This window comes from Tachyglossus aculeatus, chromosome 1, assembly GCF_015852505.1.
Source record: "Tachyglossus aculeatus isolate mTacAcu1 chromosome 1, mTacAcu1.pri, whole genome shotgun sequence".
Classification (NCBI taxonomy): Eukaryota; Metazoa; Chordata; class Mammalia; order Monotremata; family Tachyglossidae; genus Tachyglossus; species Tachyglossus aculeatus.
The window spans coordinates 23,227,754-23,244,555 of record NC_052066.1 but is presented as its reverse complement, the minus strand read 5'-3'; the positions used below and the strand labels follow the sequence as shown (position 1 = coordinate 23,244,555).

At 42.3% G+C, this 16,802-nt stretch overlaps 1 non-coding gene across 1 annotated transcript; it reads right to left on the bottom strand.

The window, feature by feature from the left end:
* Positions 1 to 3,982: 3,982 nt before the first annotated feature.
* LOC119934610 lies at positions 3,983 to 4,119 on the bottom strand. The gene has a single exon (XR_005452983.1). It is a non-coding gene; the product is annotated as a small nucleolar RNA SNORA7 (small nucleolar RNA).
* Positions 4,120 to 16,802: the final 12,683 nt, after the last annotated feature.

Genomic DNA, 16,802 nt, shown 5'->3' with positions numbered 1-16,802 from the left:
TGATCTGCACACAGTAAGGGCCGAAAGACTGTCCATGCCACTTTTCCCTGAATGACAATCCACCCAAGAAAGACAGAAATCTCAGGAATATGAAACTGAACTGAAGATTCATGTGCAATTTAGCAAAGTCTGTCAGAGCCCCCCTAGGAGCAATATATTTCATCTAGTCCATCTACAAATTACCCCCAAAGCCTCAATAAGGTAGCCTAGATTTCAAAAAGACTATCTTTAAGATTGGCAAATGGGAATAAGGTTGATAAGGAAAAGAAGGGTGGGGTCTTGCATATAGTCGTGCTACTTTGTGGCCAGACCCAATCCTTGGCAATAGCCCAACTCTTTCCTATAGGTACGATCTATACTGATGTAATTGCATAAAGAAACGATATGTAGATCTGATGACGTCTTGCCTGTTTATACATTCAGTAGCTTTCTGGGACCACTGAATAGTCTTCATCATTGTTCTCACATTTTTCAAGCTCAGGTGGAGGGACAATGAAGTGAGTGGCTTTTCACTGCAAATTAATCACTGAAGTCCCTGATAACCAGGCATGGGTCCTCTCATTCATACAGCCGCTTAACTGAGAAGCTGTCCATATAGTCTTCACCTTTGTGTCCCGAAAATGATCGGCTGCCCTAATCAAATAGAAACCTCCCAGAACGAGGGAAGGCGGGGTCCAGTGGGATGATCCAACGTGATCTGGGGGGTCCCAGGAAGAGGCAAACGAAATGTCATTGGGATTGGAGCGGCCCTGAGAATCGCAAAGTGAGAATCAAGTACACTCACTTATTATATTAATTTAATAAAGCCCCATGAATTAAGGGCCAAAATAACGCTCCCAAACCTCAGGCATGTGTTGTCGCTGAAAACCATACATGACTCCAGAGTGAAAAGGCTAGGTCTGTACTGGGGTCTAAAATAGAGCAGGAGAGATAGCGGTTCCCCAGCTCATGTGGATGCAGACTTAAGCATTGTTATTCTAAGACCTGGGGATGTTAAAGGAATTAAAATTTTACCAATTCTTCTCCTTTTCTGGAAAGCTGCTAAGAACAATAGGATTATACCCAGGTCAGCTAACAATCTTGGAGTTTCTTGGAGAAAGGGGGATGAGAATCATTTTTTCACTAGGTGTCTATTAGGGTTTTTTACTGGGCTGAAGAGTCATCCTCCAGTTCAATCAGCTTGGTTGCAGTTGGTGCCAAATGGAGATTTGCTTTTACAAGATTAAGGGGAAGCTGGACAGCAACTGGGTGGTCTTGGAGGGGTGTTGAGGAAAACTTGGGAAAGAGAACTTTTTGAGGGCTTGTGGAAGCCTACTTTTCTCCAGATCCTTCCTCTACTATCCAAGTAAGATACTTAAATCTTCACTACCTCTTCAGTTCCTTCATTTCTAAAATGAAGACAATAGGGTTTCTTTACTCACATCACGAGGTTTTTTTTGGGGGAGGGAGTTTAATGACATTTGTTAAGTGCTTACTACATGCCAGGCACTGTACTAAGCACTGGGGTAGATAGATACAAGATAATCAAGTTGGACACCATCCATGCCCCACATGGGATACTCAGTCTTAATCCCCATTAAGGTGTCATGAGGGGTCATGAGTTTTTAATTATATAACATTATCAAAGGGCTTTATGTTTCTTAAGGGTTAATTTTTTATTTTATTCATAGAGTGCCTTTTATCAGAAACCATTCAGGAAAATTATACATAATATATAGATATACACATACATGCATACAGATATATGAATATATTCTAAAATGTGTATAGATAGAATATAGTTAATATATCTATCTAGCTACATAGAGATAGATATTCACACACACACAGAATTATTCTCACCAGGCATTCAAATTATTTCATAGGAAATCATAATTGAAAGCAATTATAAAAACATTTACATTTCATTTCATATTCAGCTCCTATTCTTGCAATACATCATCTCTATTTCTTCTCTGACCACAAATTCTTTTAGGCTTTTCACTTCTACTTACAATCCCGACAACTTCAAACTACCTAGTTTCCACATTCATCCAATTGTAATTGAAAACATGAATTGATCACTAGACCTAAAGATTGCCTTAACCTATCCTTGTCTTCAGCTGCATAAAGCCTCATTTAACTTTCCACTTCTCCTTAGTAAGGTCAGTCTCTTTCCCTCTACAGTATTTGTAATTTCATTTGACTTGCTTTTATCCACCTTGCTTTCACAAGGTACATCTGAAAGTTCCTGTTAAATCTATTGCTTTTACCTTTCTCAAATGTTCAACACCTGAATCTTTCTTGAAAATGTCACACAGTCATTCTTCACAGGGCCCATTCTTGACGGTCCACTTTTCTAAATGTGTGGTTGCCTGTTTCCATAATACTGCTACCTTTGGATCTTTATCAGTTGCATCTACTTGGGCCTGGGACATCCTTTTCCTCCACCTTCCTAGAAGTAGTTGTAATAGTGTTTAGTAAGAGCCTACTGTGTGCACAGCACTGCATTAAGCGCTGGAGAAAAAATACGCAGGTGATGATTAGACACGGTTCCTTCCCTCCAGAGGCTCATGAACTAAGAATAGCGTGAGTAAGGGTTTGGTACTAGAGACGTTAGAAAAGATGAAATTCTATGAATACAAAAACAATGGTAAAAGACTATGTATTTTGTGCACTCAACCCCCCTACATCTATAATTATTTCTCTTTGTGGATCATCCAGATAATGATGTTACATTTTACAGGGAACTGTGTTTTCCTTACACTTCTACCTCCTGCAAATTTCTCTCCTCACATCCCAGAAATTTAACATTATGAACATATCTTTCCTTCCAAATTTCATCTTTACATCCTCTTTCTGTGCTTCCGTCCTGAACATTTCTCTTTATTCCTTGTTTAAGTTCATGCATTTGTGACCCCTTCTTCCTTAATTTGCTCCTTTCTCTTACTGAGTTCTTCGCTTCTAATTCCAAGGACCCCTCCCCTCTAGTCTTCAGGTAACTTGAATTCTTTTTGTTGCTTTTACCCTTCTTTTTTTCTGTTACAATTAAAGCATTAAAAAACCCAAACCCTGAACTCAAGAAAGCAGCAGGCTTTCCTCACCCCAATCTGGGTGAGGTGGGACAGCAAGTTTAATGTGCCTTTTTCTAAGCTTGGTTTTCATTTCTCCCAATGCAAGATACAACGATTTGAGGGTTTTCTGCTTGACTTTTTTCCATCAGACTGCTCCCTTAGACTGCAAGACTTATATGTGACAGGGGCTGGGTCCAACCTTATTATGTTATATCTAGTCCAATGCTTAGTACAGTGCTTGGCACACAGTAAGCACTTAACGAATGTCAATACCATTATCATCATCATGCCTTGGATACAGATGAACCTTATTTTTCCAGACTTTTACTTTATGTTTAATGTTAACCTTACATGCCATAAACCTGGCCCACTTCAACAGTCTATAACAAGAATGGATCTACTCAAGTAAAATGAGTGTTTCTATATTGGTCTGTCTGTCTTATGCTGTTGAGTCTTCTCTGACCCATAGCGACTCCATGGACACATCTCTCCCAGAATTATAACGATGGCATTTATTAAGTGCTTACTATGTGCAAGCACTGTTCTAAGCACTGGGGAGGTTACAAGGTGATCAGGTTGTCCCACGGGAGGATCGTAGTCTTAATCCCCATTTGTACAGATGAGGTAACTGAGGCACAGAGAAGTTAAGTGACTTGCCCAAAGTCACACAGCTGACAAGTGGTGGAGCCGGGATTTGAACCCATGACCTCTGACTCCAAAGCCCATGCTCTTTCCATTGAGCCACGCTGCTTCTCCCAGAATGCCCCACCTCCACTGCAAATCTGCAAATGTTCTGGTAGTACATCCATAGAGGTTTCTTGGTTAAAAATACAGAAGTGGTTCACCACTGCCTTCGTCCATGCCATCAACTTGAGTCTCCACCCTCAACTCTTCCCCATTCTGCTGCTGCCCAGCACAGGTGAGTTTCGACTTGTGGCAGATGGCCTTCCACTCGCTAGCCACTGCCCAAGCTAGGAATGGAATGGATATGCCCCTGCTTGACTCTCCCTTTTGTTGCCAAGACTGTAGAGTACTGGAAACTCTCCAGGTGCCATCCTGAGAGGAGGTTCTATATTGGTACTTCCATCTATTAGTGGGTTTCCTTGTAGTTGAGGTAGGGCTCCAGGTCATCATATGCCCCCCTCATCCCCAGAAGGGAATTATTTTATTGGCCACTCAAGCTACACGCTAAGAAGCTACACTAAGCTACACGCTAAGGCCTTCCCAGACTGAGCCCCCTTTTTCCTCTCCTCCTCCCCATCCCCTCTGCCCTACCTCCTTCCCCTCCCCACAGCACCTGTATATATGTTTGTACAGATTTATTACTCCATTCATTTTACTTGGGTATATTTTCTATTCTATTTATTTTGTTAATGATGTGCAATAGCTTTACTTCTATGTATTCTGATGACTTGACACCTGTCACATGTTTTGTTTTGTTGTCTGACTCCCCCTTCTAGACTGGGAGCCTGCTGTTGGGTAGGGACTGTCTCTATATGTTGCCACCTTGTACTTCCCAAGTGCTTAGTACAGTGCTCTGCACACAGTAAGCGCTCAATAAATACGATTGAATGAATGAATAAGAAAAAGCAACATCACCTAGTGGATAGAGCAAGGGCCTGGGAGTCAGAATGACCTGGGTTCTAATCTGGCGCCACCGTTAGTTTACTGTGTGACCTTGGGTCAGTCACTTCACTTCTCTGTACCTCAGTTACCTCATCTGTAAAATGGGGATTAAGACTGCGAGCCCCGCATTGGACATCGACTGTGCCCAACCTGATGAGCTTGTATCCACTCCAGCACTTAGTATAGTGCCTGGAAAATGGTAAGTAATTAACAAATACCATTAAAAAAAATATTGGGAAGGGTGTGTATTTGAGGAGTGTGTACCCATGCCCTGGAAGGTATAGGGTAGGGACTTTCAGACTGATTAAAACTCTGTCCTGAGCCATAAGTCTGCATTTTATGTCTCTGATAAAAGAAGGAAATAAAGTAGTTATAATAATAATGATGGCATTTATTAAGTGCTTACTATGTGCAAAGCACTGTTCTAAGCGCTGGGGAGGTGACAAGGTGATCAGATTGTCCCATGGGGGGCTCACAGTCTTAATCCCCATTTTACAGATGAGGTAACTGAGGCACAGAGAAGTTAAGTGACTTGCCCAAAGTCACACAGCTGACAATTGGTGGAGCTGGGATTTGAACCCGTGACCACTGACTCCAAACCCCGTGCTCTTTCCACTGAGTCATGCTGTTATGCTCTATCAACCCAGTTGGATCAGGAGGAAGCCCCCCAAATCCATTCCCCTCTTCCCACTAGGCTGTAAACTCATCGTGGGAAGCAACTATTTCTGTTTAATGTTGTATGGTAATCTCCCAAGTGCTTAGGACAGTGCTCTGCACACAGTAAGTGCTCAATAAATGCAACTGAATGAATAAATGAATAAATGAAATCCCTTATCACATTCCTGTGTCCCTTGTCACATTTCCTGCACAATGGTTCATTCTTGGTTTCAAATAAACACTTGCCTACTTACCCTGAGTAATTCAGGATGTAAATAGATCGAGGGTACTGGATTTCCTTATTGTTCTAGCTGTGAGCCCTTTGCTTGGAGAATGGGCTGGCTGTCAAATATTTAGCAGGTATTTCTTTTTATTCCCTATGTTCAATTGGCAATGATCCTGGCTTCCCACCACTTGTTACTCAATAGTCAATTAATGGTCAATTAATTCAGGTTCATTTGATGGGAATGGAGTAGGTATGCAAAAGAAGCAGCATGGCTCAGTGGAAAGAGCCCGGGCTTTGGAGTCAGAGGTCAGGGGTTCAAATCCTGACTCCACCACTTGTCAGCTGTGTGACTTTGGGCAAGTCACTTAACTTCTCTGTGCCTCAGTTACCTCATCTGTAAAATGGGGATTAAGACTGTGAGCCCCCCGTGGGACAACCTGATCACCTTGTAACCTCCCCAGCACTTAGAACAGTGCATTGCACATAGTAAGCACTTAATAAATGCCATCATTATTATTATATGAGCATCTAGAGAAGGAGTGTGACTGGGTGGAAATGAAAGCTCTCCCAGATCCCTGCTATGTGACCTTGGACCGTCACTTAACTTCTCTGTGTTTCAATTTCCTCACCGATAAAATGGAGATTCAATCTCTGTTTTCCCTCCTTCTTAGACTGTAAGACCTATGTAAGATAGAGACTGTGTCTGACCTGATTAATTTGTATATCTACCTCAGTATTTAGAACGGTGCTGGTTACATAGTAAGTGCTTAACCAATACAACAACAACAATAATAACAACAATAGTAATAATAATAATAATGGCATTTATTAAGCACTTACTATGTGCAAAGCACTGTTCTAAGTGCTGGGGAGGTTACAAGGAGATCAGGTTGTCTCACAGTCTTAATCCCCATTTTACAGATGAGGTAACTGAGGCACAGAGAAGTGAAGTGACTTGCCCAAAGTCACACAGCTGACAACTGGCAGAGCCAGGATTTGAACCCATGACCTCTGACTCCCAAGCCCTGGCTCTTTCCACGGAGCCACACTGCTTCTAGTAGTAATAGTAGTAGTAGTAATAATATGTCTGCTCATGTGTATCTGTATGCAGAGTGTGGAAACTAAAGGGGAAATTCAGACTAGCAACCGCAAGATGAAAGATTCTTTTTGGAGTGAGACAGAATTTTTTTTTAACCCAGAGATTATTGTTCCTCATCTGCACAGGGCAAGCACAGTTTTTTGAAAATAATTTTCTAGGAGAGAACTTCTTTTTTGGGCCCAAATCCATACTAGGCAAATGACCACCAGATGTTAACATAGCATCAGTTGGGATTGTGCCAGATACACAGGATTAATATTTTTTTTGGAACGACATACCACTCGTTCTGCTTCTCCACCTCCACAGGTTTCTTGACATCAGTACCTCCAACCGATTGACAGATAACATTTCAGCGGTTTTCATTATCATCACCAAGAGCAGAGGAACGCTTTCTTGGTGCGAAATACTGCATCCAATACTTCTCAGTCCTGTCCCTTGTGTGGGGAGAGGGGTAGAGGGGGAGGAGAGGTCCAGAATCCTGTCATGATTTGTTAATTCATTCAATCATATTTATTGAGCTCTTACTGTGTGCAGAGCACTGTACTAAGCGCTTGGGAAGTACAAGTCGGCAACATATAGAGATGGTCCCTACCCAACAATGGGCTCACAGTCTAGAAGGGAGAGATGGACAACAAAACAAAACGTGGCATGATGGCATGAAGGTAAAAGGGTTAGTAAGGCAGTGCAGAGCTATCAGGCAGCGGCTGTCAATCAGATCAGTTCTTTAGCCAATCAGGAATCAATAAAGGTGATTGATTGATCGAAACATGCCCCAAAATGGCATTCCAGGGATTCTGAATCTGAATTGTCTGTGTTTGCTCACCTGAACAGTATTGAGGTCTACTAAGCTGAGTGGTGAAATTAAAAGACTAGTGTTAAACCCACAGCATCTCATGGTTTGTGTTACTGCGGTTGAGAAAAAAGTATTTTGTAAAAAAAAAATACCTGTCCATTGGGTTTGCTTCTATGAAGACAGTTTCGTCAGATCGAAGAGCCATGACTATCACCAACTGTGAATTAAATGTTCAACATTTACTATCATTGTCGAGTGAGCTACTCTAATGTTTAAAAGCATTACACTCTTTAGCTTGCAATTATAAAAGGCATTGAAAATGAAACATAATAATAATAATTGTGGTATTTGTTAAGCACTTACCACGTGCCAGGCACTGTACTAAGTGCTAAGGTGGATACATGCAAATCGGATTGGACACAGTCCCTGTCCCACATGGGGCTCACAGTCTCAATCTCCATTTTACAGATGGGGGAACTGAGGCCCAGAGAAGTGAAGTGACTTGCCCAAGGTCACACAGCAGACAAGTGGCAGAGCTGGGATTAGAACTCATGACCATCTGACTCCCAGGCCCATCCTGCTATGCCGTGTTGCTTCATTCATGTTTTTTAAGCCTTAAAGAAAATTAAAATCAGATTCAGAAATAGATTCGCAGAACAAATTTTAGTGACTTTCAAGCGTTGGTCTGTTCTGACTGTTTCATCTACCCCAGCATTTAGGAGAGTGCTTGGCACATACTTTAAAAATACCACAATTATCATTATCACTGTTATTTTATTGTTGTTTTTGTTACTATTATTATTATATTGTTATTATGGATTTTGATTCTGCCTAATTTATAATGAAATAGTTGAAGGGCTAAAAGCCTGATGCCTAACCACACTTATTATTATTATCATTGTTGTTTTTGCTATTATTATTGAGTTTGATTTTGCCTAGTCTATAATGAAGCTGCTGAAGGGGCAAAGGCCTGGTGCCAAACCCCAAGGAGGTTTTAATCAATATAGAATTTTCTGTTTAGGTGGGAGTATGGATTCCATAGTTTGAAAAGAATGTCGTTGATATGATTGTTATAAAAATTCTGCCATTCCAACAGAGTGAACATGGCAACTGTGCCAGCTGGGTTTTTAATTAATCTTTTTATTTTGGAAAATTAAACAGAAATATAGATACGCTGTTTACCAAGGATGGTGATGATGATGATGATGATGATGGTATTTGTTAAGCACTTACTATGCGCCAAGCATTATTCTAAATGCCAGGGTAGCTAGAAGTTAATCAGGTTGGACACCTTCCCTGTCCCACATGGGGCTCACAGTCTTAATCCCCATTTTACAGATGAGGGAACTAAGGCACAGAAAAATTAAGTGACTTGCCCAAGCTCACACAGCAGACAATTAGAGAAGCAGTGTGGCTCTGTGGATAGAGCAAGGACCTGGGTGTTAGAAGGACCTGGGTTCTATTCCTGGTTCCGCCACATTCATTCAATTGTATTTTTTGAGCGCTTACTGTGTGCAGAACACTGTACTAAGTGCTTATCTGCTGTGTGACCTTGGGCAAGTCATTTCACTTCTCTGGGACTCAGTTACCTCATCTATGAAACGGGGATTAAGACTGTGAGTCCCACGAGGGATAAGAACAGTGTCCAACCTGATTAACTTGTATCTACCATAGTTCTTAAAACAGTGCTTGGCAAATATTAAGCACTTAATGAATATCATTATAATTATAATTATTATTATTAATAATAATAAGTAGCAGAGCTGGAATTAGAATGCAGGTTGTTTTGACTCCCAGGACATTCTTTATCCACTATGTGTGGCTTAGTGGAAAGAGCATGGTCTTTGGAGTCAGAGGTTGTGGGTTCTAATCCTAGCTCCACCACTTGTCTGCTGTATGACCTTGGGTAGCGCTTCACTTCTCTGTGCCTCAGTTACCTCATCAGGAAAATGGGGATTAAAACTGTGAGCCCCACATGGGACAACCTGATTACCTCATATCTACTCCGGCACTTAGAACAGTGCTCAGCACATAGTAAGTGCTTAACAAATGCCATTATTATTATTATTATTATTATTATTATTATTATTACCCTCAGTGTCCACTCCTGCTTCTCTGACCTAGAGAAGCTCTGTTGATACCCAGCTCTGCGCTCAGCAGATTGTAAGCATAATGAGGGCAGGAATCATGTCTATCTACTACATTACACTCTCCCAAGTGCTTAGCACAATGCTTTGCATACAGTAAAAGTTCAATCAATGCCACTGATTGTGTATTGATTTCTCTAGGCCAAGCTGCTTCCCACAATGCTCCTCTTTTTCTTCCCTGCCCCTCTTGCTCCTGTTTTGGGTCCTCCCTTCCGGATCTGGGAAGAGCCCTATCAATGGCCCATTATCCCACAAATTAGACTCCTCCAGGCATGACTTCCCCCAAGAGAAGGAACAAATATCATAATTATTATTAAGTCCAATTCCGCTAAGTTCAGTTCAGGCAGACAGATGACCACCCATGGACCTTGCTGTCCAGTAGCTTAGGATCTAAATTGATAAGATAGATCAATGTAGAAAGATGTGAGAAGGGGCTGGACAAACCCAGCAGTTTGGAGAGTCAGAAAGGAGGGTTGCTAATCCCTTTTCTACAGTGCCCAGAATTGAAAGAGCAAGACACCTGAAAAGCTGATTGGCTGGACCCGGAACTTAATAACAATAATAATAATTGTTAAACGTTTACTTACTATGTGTTGGGCACTGTTTTAAGTGCTGGGGTGGATAAAAGCCAATCAGGTTGGAAACAGTCCCTGTAATAACAATAATAATAATAATAATAGTAATGATGGCATTTGTTAAGCACTTACTATGTGCTGGGCACTGTTCTAAGCACTGGGGGATACAAGGTAATCAGGCTGTCCAAGATGGGGCTCACAGTCTTAAACCCCGTTTTACAGATGAGGTCACTGAGGCACAGAGAAGTGAAGTGACTTGCCCAAAGTCACACAGCTGACAAGTGGCGGAGCCAAGATTAGAACCTATGACCTTTGACTCCCAAGCCTGGACTCTTTCCATTCATTCATTCAATCGTATTTATTGAGCGCTTACTGTGTGCAGAGCACTGTACTAAGCGCTTGGGAAGTACAAGTTGGCAACTTATAGAGACGGTCCCTACCCAACAGTGGGCTCACAGTCTAGAAGGGGGAGACAGAGAACAAACCAAAACATATTAACAAAACAAAATAAATAGAATAAATATGTACAAATTAAATAAATAAATAGAGTAATAAATACGTACAAACATATATACATATATACAGGTGTTGTGCGGAGGGGAAGGAGGTAAGGCAGGGGGATGGGTAGGGGGAGGAGAGGGGGAGGAGAGGGAGAGGAAGGTGGGGGCTCAGTCTGGGAAGGCCTCCTGGAGGAGGTGAGCTCTCAGTAGGGCTTTGAAGGGAAGTAGGGCTTTCCACTGAGCCATGCTGCTTCTCTGTCCCACATGGGGCTCACCATCTTAATCCTATTTTACGGCTGACGTAATTGAGGCACAAAGAAGTGAAGTGACCTGTCCAAGGTCTCACAGCAGAGAAGTGGCAGAGCTGGGATTAGAACCCATGTCTTTCTGACTCTCAGGACCATGTTCTAGCCACTAGGTTATACTGCTTTCAGATCTCATCCCTTTTCTCAGCCAGGCAAAGAAGACAACGTGACCATCAGTTGCCCGGTGAAATAGTTTTTCCCAGCAGCCGTTTCCCTCTCTTTTTTGTTTTACACAGAATAGTAAGATAAAACAGGCATCTGTAACCTATGTTACAGGTTATCTGTAACCTAGGAGTAAGAAGGTCATGGGTTCTAATCCCGATTCTGTGAGCCCCATGTGGGACAACCTGATTACCTTATATCGCCGAACAGAGCTTGGCACATAGTAAGTGCTTAACAAATACTATCATTATTATTATTATTACTCAATGGCTTGGTGGCGGGCAGCAGAGCCAGGGTGAAAGTGAATTGGGGATCATCACTTACATCTCAGCAGAGTAATTAGAAAGAAGATGGAGGCATGAAGGAGCAAGGCCAAGTTGTTTATGAGGTGATCAGGTCAGATCTGTAGGTGTGCTCTGCAGAAAATCCTCTCTGTTAAATGGGTGTGTACCATTTAAACAACTGTCCTTGAAAAGGTAAAATTCACCATAAGTCATGCCTTCACTAACTAATTAATCAGTCAATCAATATTATTAATTGAGCACTTACTCTGTGCAGTACGCAGGCATGTTCTGTACCCTTGAGAAGGATGCTGTAATCAATCGATCGATCAATGGTATTTATTGAGCATTTACTCTGCACAGGGCACTGTACTAAGCACTTGGAAAAGTACAGTAGAGTTGGTAGCTACCCCTTCTACCCTTGAGGTGTTTACAGTCTGCAAAGCAAGACTCACGGATTTTTTACAAAATTGTCTACCCCACCATTGAGTGAATATGGGGGACCAGAGTGAAATATCATGTCATCACCATGCAAGTTCTGTTCTTTTTTCAGAAAGGATGGGGAAAATGGAGGGGAGGCTAGATAAGCCTTATCAATCTGTGAGGATCACTTCATTCTCTGTCCTCCCACCGCCAACTTCTTGCTAATGTCCTCCACCTTTATATCTGGAAGCCTTTCTAAAAGGCTTTCTGAAAGACTTTTCTGGATTCATTTCTAATCTTCCCATCCTCCGATCCCTGACACTTTAGCCCTTTGGTGCCAACTAAGCACTTAAGTATTTACAACCCCTCCTAACAGTTATGTACGTATTTTTATATACCCTATTACTTCCTCCTATCTGTAATTTATTTGTGTCTGTCTGTCTACCACTACCTCGTAAACGCCTTTTGTTTGAGGTGTCTGTTAAGTACTTCCTATGCCAGGCACTGTACAAAGCAAGGGGTAGATACAAGCTAATCAGGTTGGACACAGTCCATGTCTCCCCTGGGGCTCATAGTCTTAATCCCCATTTTACAGATGAGGTAACTGAGGCACGGAGAAGTTAAATGACTTGTCCAAGCTCACACAGAAGACAGGTCCTCTGATTCCGAGGCCCATGCTCTTTCCACTAGGCCGCACTGCTTCTCTAGTATCTCATATACTCATTTCTATTGCATTGCTATGTTCCAGTTTATATTGTACTCTCCCAACTGCTAAATCCTGTAAAAATTCCCCCTGGCCTGGAATGCCCTCCCTCCGCACATCTGCCAAGCTAGCTCTCTTCCTCCCTTCAAAACCCTACTGAGAGCTCACTTCATTCATTCATTCATTCAGTCGTATTTATTGAGCACTTACTGTGTGCAGAGCACTGTACTAAGCGCTTGGGAAGTACAAGTTGGCAACATATAGAGACGGTCCCTACCCAACAGTGGGCTTACAGTCTAGAAGGCCTTCCAGGAGGCCTTCCAGACTGAGCCCCCTCCTTCCTCTCCCCCTTCTCCCCCTCCCCATCCCCCCTGCCTTACCTCCTTCCCCTCCCCACAGCACCTATATATATGTATATATGTTTGTACATATTTATTACTCTATTTTATTTGTACATATTTATTCTATTCATTTTATTTTGTTAATATGTTTTGTTTTGTTCTCTGTCTCCCCCTTCTAGACTGTGAGCCCACTGTTGGGTAGGGACCGTCTCTATACGTTGCCAACTTGTACTTCCCAAGTGCTTAGTACAGTGCTCTGCACAGAGTAAGTGCTCAATAAATACGATTGAATGAATGAATGAATGAATGAAATTAGATGTTCAATAAATGCTATTAAGTGACTGATAGATTGATTCAGAAGGACAAAGTTTGTTGACCACAACTTCTGGTATCAGGGAAAGGAGTTCAGTGACAACACCAGGATCAGAGCCCAGGTCTTCTGACTTCTGGTCCCATTGTTTTTTACCCTCAAGGAAAATTGTCTCCCAACCAATCTGACTAGCATTAATAGTAGTATTTATTGAGTGACAACTTAATGCAGTGCAAGGCACTGCACATACTAAGCACTTGGGAAGTGCAAACCAAATAAGTGACACGTTGAGAAGCATCATGATATAGTGGATAGAACATGAGCCTTGGAGTCAGAAGTTCTAATCTGGCTCTGCCACTTGTCTACTATGTGACCCTGAGCAAGTCACTTCACTTCTCTGGACCTCAGTTACCTCATCTGTAAAATGGGGATTGAGACTGTGAGCTCAAATGGGACAGGGACTGTGTCTTGCTCAATTTTCTTGCATCCCTCCCAGCGCTTATTACAGTGCCTGGCACATAGTAAGTGCTTTAAGAAATACCATTTTATTATTTATTGCCCTCAAGGAACTTACATTCTGTGAAGAGGAACCTAGATACCCAAAGCTGTCCCTGTATCTGTCTCTCTTCCTCTTCCTGGAATGGAAATTTTTTTGCCACTTGGAGTTGAGATTTGAGAACTTGTGCAATCCCAAAGTATGGGGTTCTGAGGAGGTGGGAGGAGAAAGAGAAAGGAGAAAGGGGAGGAGGAAGGAGGAGGAAGAAAGGGAAAATGAATGTGTCTGTTACATTGTTATTTGTGCTCTCCCAAACGCTTAGTACAGTGCCCTATTCATTCATTCATTCAATTGTATTTATTGACTGCTTACTGTGTGCAGAGCACTGTACTAAGCCCTACACACAGTGAGTACACAATGAATAGGATTGATTGACTGAGGGGGAAGAAGGGGAAGGAGAAAGAGGAGGAGGAGGATGAATATTGGCCAAACCGCTAACCAGTTCCCTTTTGCAAACATGGTCACACCTCTTTGCAGTCCATTTGAGGCTTTTTAGTGAGATTCAAAACCAGCTGGGTATCTGAGGTTCCAGGTGTCAGCTGGAACGTTTCCCACTGCTCTAGTTTAGCAGGCTTCACACTCACTTTGGCTCCGAGTCCTGTAGCAAGTTAGCAGCCAGCTAGACAACCCAGTGCTGTGTCACATACATAAAACCGTGCAAAAATTAAGGTCTTTTAAAAGCAAATGAGCAATTACAAGGCTGGTACTCTCTGAATCAATTTCAACACCATCTTTTTTTTTTCCCTTCATGTTCCTGTGAAGATCTCATGTAGTCACAGACTGTCCCAATTTTGCAGCTGGAAGCAAATAGGAGTGTGAGCGTTCCAGGGAAATGTGAAGGCCATGTCACCGTTCTGAGGCATCAACGTCTGGAACATTCTCTAACGTTGCTTCCTTTCACTTTTTCACTTCCTCCTTCCTCCTTCTTGTGCTGCAGGAGTTTGGCTGAGACTATTTGTTGATTAACAGAGGCAACACTTTGAGTTGTGTTTTTGTATCATCAAGAAATCTTACTTAAATATTTCATCATATAATAAAATTATTAAATTATTTCTCTTATTGCGATGTGGTTGTTGCAAAATGTGTATGCTATTTGAATATGATTAAGTTGCAAAGTTTTGCTTCTGCCCTATCAGCATCATATGCAGGAGGAAAGTCAGCCATTCGAATGGCAGCATGGCCTAGTGGATGGACCAAGTGCCTGGGAGTCAGAAGGACCTGGGTTCTAATCCTGAATCCACCACTTGTGTCTGCTGTGTGACCTTGGACAAGTAACTTCACTTCTCTGGGCCTCAGTTCCCTCATCTGTAAAATTGAGATTGACCGTGAGCCCCATGTGGGACAGCGTGTGGGACAGTGCTCTGCACATAGTAAGCGCTCAATAAATACGATTGATGATGACAGGGATTGTGTCCAACCCGATTTGTTTGTATCTACTCTGGTGCTTAGTATACTGTCTGGCGTATAGTAAGCATTTAACAAATACCATAATCATTATTATTATGGGGCGGTTTCGGAGGGCACACACAATATGGAGAGGAAGTCCATAGGTCTGCTCTGCATGCACCATAGTTGCTGCTCAAGTGCTTAGTACAGTGCTCTGCACCCAGTAAGTGCTCAATAAATATGATTGAATGAATGAATGAATGAATGTTCTGATTTGTTCATTCATTCAATCATAGTTATTGACCATTTACTGTGTGCAGAGCAGTGTACTAAGCACTTGGGAGAGTACAATATATGAAGAAAACAGCTGGTCTGAGAACTACCTCATACCTTCCCTCCTGCCCTCCAGATAAGGGACAGACTTAAAGCAGTTAATTAATAATAATAATAATAATAATAATAATAATTGTGGTATTTCATTCATTCATTCATTCATTCAATTGTATTTATTGAGTGCTTACTGTGTGCAGAGCACTGTACTAAGCGCTTGGGAAGTACAAGTTGGCAACATATAGAGACGGTCCCTACCCAACAATGGGCTCACAGTCTTTGTTAAGCGCTTACTATGTGCCACGCACTGTTCTAAGCACTGGGGTAGATACAAGGTAATCAGGTTGGACATAGTCCCTGGTCCACATGGGGCTTCCAGTCTTAATCCTCATTTTACAGATGAGGTAAGGTAAGGGAGGCACAGAGAAGTGGAGTGACTTGCTCAAGGTCACACAGCAGACAGGTGGCAGAGCTGGAATTATCAATCAATCAATCGTATTTATTGAACGCTTACTGTGTGCAGAGAATCCAGGTCCTCTGACTCTCACACCTGGGCTCTTTCCAATAGGCCATTCTGGGTGGGATGCAGCAGTGGTGGTTGTGAGGAGGGGCCCAGTAGCATTTGGCGAGTCCATGACGGACACCACGGTGGGCAAAGTGAAGGCAAGGGAAGAGGTGATCGAGAGAACAATCGGAGGAAGCTTGTGGGGAGGAACGGTAGAGGGCTAAGATGAGACCCTGGCTTGGGGAGCCAGAGAGGGACCCCAAGCCAACTCTGTGCCTTGGCCCTTTCACAGGATGTGTACTCAGTCCTCTTGCCTCACTTCCTTCACTCATCTTGAACTGACCTTCAGGCTTTCCTGATGGTGGATGCTCTGACAGAAATTCCTCCCAATTGTGTAAAAGTTTCCAAATGACCCAGTCACTGAAAGGAATAATCGATGTTAATGCTCTTACCATCTCATCCCTGCCCAGATGGACTACATAAATACCACTGTTTCTTCATCCTTAAGGATTCCCAGCAAATTATTTGATTTACTTGTATTCGCAGAATGCTCCGCGACCAGGGGTCCAATGAAAGGTAAGTGTTAGTTTTCCAAGGGTAGCAGAGTAAACCCCAAAGGGGTGAAACAACTGAACAGCAAAGCACCTTTGGTTTGGAAGAGAGTTCTCTTGCTTTGCAGTTCTGTATCCTGCGCAGCAGGCTGAATTGTGATGGGTTTAGAGGATACTCTAATTCCATTTATGCGGACCCAGACCAGTGCCTACAAGGTAAATACGGAAATGACAAAAGCATTACATTCATTCATTTATGAAAGGTAAGTGGTG